Below are 6000 nucleotides of genomic sequence, written 5' to 3'. Positions count from 1 at the left end.
TTTTAAAAAAAAATATACAGCAGTCTAAACAAGTAAATCTAATCTCTAACTGTGAGTTTCCCTTGGAATAACCCTATGGAATCAGACAATTTCTTGTGGATTTTCAGTTTGAATCTCTGAATTACCCATAAGTTTTAGCTTAGGAGATCTTTTTGAGCTTCTTCAGGGGGTAATTTTATCCATGTCTTTTGATTAATGAGTGTATGAAGAAATAGAAGATTGAGGAGGAAACCAACACATGCCTTTCTCACCCTTTTAAGTCATAACCATGAATCATTCTGCTTGTTTCTTGTTGCAAGGAAACATATTATGTTTGAGTTGCTAGAAATAATTACATGGCAGGCTTTATCATTCTGATCTGCTTCATCTCCAAGACATGTATCTTCTGATGCAGTGCTGATTGCCACTATAAAAAAAAATACATGTAAGATTTTTAGCTAAAGACAATGTAAACTTTCACAACTCAATCTAGTTAGGATTCTGAACATAATAGATTATGAATAAAGTAGACAAAGGCAGTCATGAATGTACTATAAGTTCTAAGGTTTGTTTTCCTCAAATAAGAAATGCTAAGAATTCCAGTAGGAATCATGGATAATTTAATTTCTGGCAAGCAACTATGTCTTAGTGTTCCTTAAACAGGAACCTAACATTGATGCAAATATTCTTGTTATCACAAATTGCTTTCTAGGTTCCTAAACCAAATCAAACAAGATAACTGGGGACAGTGAAGGCAAGCCTTTCAAAAGAGACTTCTCTGATCAAGAAAGAAACCCATCCAAAAGCAACATCTAGAGATCCAATTTGCATACCTGGAGACCACATCATGATCAATTATTTAATAGTTATTCTGCTTCTCAGTTAGCCACCACAGCAGGGCTTGTCTAATTCACAGTCTCAATCAAAAAAGATATTCCTTCCACTCGAGCTCCAATTCTCAGAACCAAAAAAAATATTCCTCATCTTTAAAGAACATGAATATTCTAAGCTTTAATCACAAGCTCTGTTATGAGATTCCTGCTCTGACTGCTGAACTATTTCTGGTGAGGTATAAATGATATAACTATTCAATACATTTCATGAATAGAAAAATGAAACTGTTAAATATGTAGGTTACTGATTCACCATAAAACATGACCAATTAGACATACTGGTAAACAGATGCTTCTCAAGAAATCTATCATTGGTTCTTCATGCCAAAAAGACAAAGGATTGCACCACATATCTACAGATAACATGACAAGTTGGAAGTTACTGAATTATCTCTCAACTTCATTTATTGGCTGATAAGCTGATACCGTATAGTACACATAAATCAAAAGCAATTTTTCATGAACTTGGAAGAAAAAAAGGCATTTCTCTTATTTCCTGCGTATAGAGATTGCAGAATCCTCTTCAACTTTAAACAGTGAAAGGTTTCAATGATTGTAGAATCCATTATCATGTCGAGAAAGAACAAGGAAGGAAGAAACAAGCATGACCAAGAAAATTACACCTTGTAAAGCTGTCCCTGATAACAATCAATGCCTGAAGCTGTCTGTCCATTATTTCCTGACCTCCCAGGGTTGAAGAAGGAAGAGGTGATCATTGAAATGGAAGAAGAGAAGGTCCTCAAATTAAGAGGGCAAAGGACTAAAAGAGAGTGAAGAGAAAGGTGATATCAAGCAAAGCATCAACAAGTTCTTCTTGAGTGTAAGTTTGCCACAGAACACCAAGAATGATGGTAGGAAGACAAACCTGGAAATTGGAATCCTTATGGTGAATGTACCCACAGAACCCAACCAAGATGTGTGTGATGTGCTTAGCATGCAACTCCCCAAAGCAATTGTTTGAATATTTTACTCTTCATTCATCTTTATTCTGAAATTATGATATCTTTAGTATATGGAAAGATGACCTTGTTGGTATCATTGTACATGTTCTTTTTACTTTTTGAGTACAAAGTCTTTGCAGGCTTTCTGAGTATCCAACAGGAAACCTCATGATCTAAAAGTCGGATCTTTTTGGGTTCAGTGTTTCAGCACTTCACTGTTCTTAATCTGGAGACAGTTGTTTATACTTCTTTTTTATGCTTGCTTTACATCTTTCAGGTAGGCATTTGTTGGTGCTTTACCATGACAAGGGTTAGAATGCAGGGGAAACATTGAAGCCAAATGTATTAGTGACCAGTTACAAGTGCCAAGAGATATGTAAAAGATTCATTATCTTTGCTATATAGTGTCTTTTTGGAGAAATAGTTATTTTTTATTTGGCTACATGATATACTCAGAGGTGAACTCTATGATTTGCATCTGAATGCAGAAAACAGATCTGATAACTTGTTTGCATATGTGAACCTTATGAAATGTGAGGCTAATGAGAGGAGGGAACATCTTTGAACCCATTTAAACTGCTAAAATATTCTTTCCACTGATCAGTAGCTTGCACTGAGACTCCATTAACTAAAATAATATTACCATAGAGATTCTTAGAATGCACCTTCAAAGGCCAGGAGGAAGAGATCAAAAAGTGAAAGAGTACTGCAAGCTTAACATTCTGCATTTCCAACACTGCACCTTCTGGTCGATGTTGTTTTCTTTTAGGAATCATTCTAAAGAGCCAACATGGCCTTCTTGCAATCATTTAAGAAAAAAGGTGAAAGATATGCAACAAGAATCATTGTGGCAAATGGCAGTAGGCATCATTGCAATATAAAAGGTAAAGTTCATGAATGGAATAGCTCAGCATGTCCTTCTGTTGATCCATTGAAACAAATTACAATTTGTTTGGTTTCATGCTTAGATATCTAGGAAAGCTGCATAGTTTCAGGATTCATATCAGACTCATTGTTGACTTGTTGGAACCCATGAGATCATCTGTAACTCAGCACTTGAAGAAGTTGGTGTTGCAAACAAGATAAAAATTCAGCAGTCTTACTTTGGTTTGTACCACATTATAAGTTTTAAACCCACTCTTGTTAATCTTTAAAGAGTCATTTGGTGTAACTGAGAGGAGATCAAAGTTGTAACATTCTTGGCTGCTAAAAAGTGATTATAAAAGGAAATATTCTCCATTAACTTAGCACATAATATCTTATGCAAAAAGATGTCAACATTTGTAGTGTTTGTGAATACTTTGTTTCATGCATGCTTCATTGATGTCTTTGATATTAAACAACCAAATAAGAAGAATCAATGATCTCAGAAATTTCTAACACAAAGTTAAACTTCAGATATCAATGATCATATCCTAGTCAACTTAAATCAAACTTTTCCAAAAGAAAAAATCATTCTGAATTAGCCTGCTGCTGTCTAAAGCTAACATGTAATGTAACTTATAGTTGTGATTGCAGTAACTATCAAGCTATAGATATAAGCCATCCTAAAGCCAAGAATAAATTAACTTTTATCAGTATCCTTTGATCATCAAATCTTAGCTATCTATCTGCAGCACAAAACTTTATGCACTTACAAATTGTTTAGCTGATCATTGAATTATTAGTTTCAGGACAATCAGATCCTTCCAATATCTATAATTATTAGCAGTTAATAGACACAATGTTTATCAATCAACAACCAAGAGAGTAATACCCTGAATCAGTTTGAAGTTTCCAAGAAGTATTCCACTCTTAAGTAAGATGGAAATGGTGATTAAAGGATGAGAAATAAGGTTACAATTTGTAGGTGATGTGTTAGGTCAGTGGAGTGACTAATTACATCAATATAACACAAGTTGAGTCCTAGTCATGGCATGACTTAAAGCAAATCCTAAGCATATCTTTTCTGAGATTGAGACCTTTGAGACTCTAACTTAGGTTTTTGGCAAACTTGATTCACTCCATCATTTGGATTGAAATAGAACTAATGCATGTTTCAGTTGATACTAATAGGATGAGATAAAGATTATTGTCAGCTAAAGAAATTAATAGAGGGGTTCTTGGATGAACTCATGCTATGGTTGTAGGTAAAATTTTGCATCTTAATATTAGGGTTTCAACTACTCTATGATGATCTACTGTTTAATTAAGCTTGTAACATGTGTTTGAAGTGTTTGAGCATGAATTTTAGGCATAAGTTTCTAAATGAAGAGATTTCTTCACAGATCACATTAATTTATGGGCAAGAATGTCAGTTCCATTTGACTATAATACAAGGATAACCTGCAGAAGGAAACTTATTGGTGAGGAGGCATCAATAACATGATGGTGACAAGGTTAAGGAAACCAGTAGTTATCTATTGCTTTCCACTCTCCACATTAATTAACTTCATCTTAATATAAAAAGGTACCACCATCCATTTTCAATGCCCAACACACAGATTATAGTTTCTCATACTCTAGTATTTGACTTCATAGCATAGGCATGTCATTCCTCATTTGATGAATTGTATATATGTTGATAGAGAATATAGCTTGTATCTTCTTGTTCTTTAATTATGATAAGCTTTTCTTCTCAAGTGGTAAGCTAAAAAATATACCAAAAATTATAAAAAAAATCCTTTTTTTTCCCTTATCAAAGTTACTGTCTGCTACAAAGATCCAAGTATTTGTTGGTACTTTACATCTTCAGATCCTAAGAGAGTTCTCATCATAGAATGATTGGGTTAGAGAATCTTCCTTAGGTTTAGGCAATTATTCAAGTGCTTATGCATCATAATTTAACAGTTGAAGGACATAAGCTTGGATTTCTATTGAGTTATTTACAGTTTCCAATTACCACTGTCATCATCATAAACCTTTTTGGATAAAATGATCCTTGTGTACAATGATCGAAAGTAGCATAATAATTAATGTTTTTGCTCTCTTTTTGAGATACCTCACATGATTAATCAAAGCTGCTCCACAATGGGGTGTTGTAGATGATAATTAAGCCCATGAGATTGGAGAATGCAACTCCATCCATCATTTCTTCATTCAACATATGGTGCAAGTCATGCTCTAATCTTTCTCTGAGCCACCAGGGCACATGGCCGGGTCGAGAAGCCTTGCAAAGTCAAGGCGAAAGCTTGAGGAAGAAGAAGGAGATGATGTGAAAAGCCTTGCAAGGTCAAGGAGAAAGCTTGAGGAAGAAGAAGGAGATGATGTTGCCATGGATTGAATAACAAAGCTCAGCATACAGTTCACACTTCAAATCAAAGTAATCAGATAGAAAACAACTCCAGTGATCGAGACGTATGTCACAGATGAGCTGAAACTTCTCATCTTTTTCCCTCAGGTCTGTGATTCGTGAGGTTGTAGTAAATACTTGGGGATACCGCGGAGGAGCAGACCGCGGTGAGGGGACAGAACGTGGGTTGATGCTGACATGGGAAGAGATGATTGGCGGATGGGAAGTGGACAGATCGGATAGGAGCGAGCGGGAATCGATATATTATATATAGGTTGTCAGAGACTTATTGTATGCTTTCTTCATGCTACCGGCAGATGCTGTTGAGTATAAAATGATGTGTGCTTTCTTCATGCTACTGGCTAATCTCACATTGTTGAGTAACATGGTGTTCATTAAGGACATCTTCTTTCTGCTCACTTAATTATATTCATCTCTCTCTCTCTCTCTCTCTCTCTCTCTCTCTCTCTCTCTGTGTCCGGAGAGAGAGAGAGAGAGAGGGAGCGAGCTCCAAGGCTTTTCTTATGTGTCTATCTTATGTATTGCGAACTTGCACAAGTATATTTATGGAGATACTGCAGATATATGTATATATATGGAGACAGAGATAGATAGCTAGGGAGAGAGAGATGTAAGACTCTTCTTATGTGTCTAGTTTCATTGGTATATACTGGAAGCATGTTTGTGTGCAAACACAGAGAGAGAGAGAGAGAGAGAGGGAGCTGTGAGGCTCTTCTTTATGTGGGTGTGTTTCTTTAAAGCTCGTCTTTCTGCTGCTCTTTCCTGAATGCTGAAGTGCCAGTGGATCCATACTGCAAACGCACGCAAGGTGGGAGGTTGCAGCCCGGGATTTGCGGGCGGGGAGCGCACTTTGAGTGCAGCATGCGGGACGACGGAGCCATTCCCAATGAGAGTG

This window comes from Musa acuminata, chromosome BXJ3-3 (assembly GCF_036884655.1).
Source record: "Musa acuminata AAA Group cultivar baxijiao chromosome BXJ3-3, Cavendish_Baxijiao_AAA, whole genome shotgun sequence".
NCBI lineage: Eukaryota > Viridiplantae > Streptophyta > Magnoliopsida > Zingiberales > Musaceae > Musa > Musa acuminata.
Note: the sequence above shows the minus strand (reverse complement) of the source record.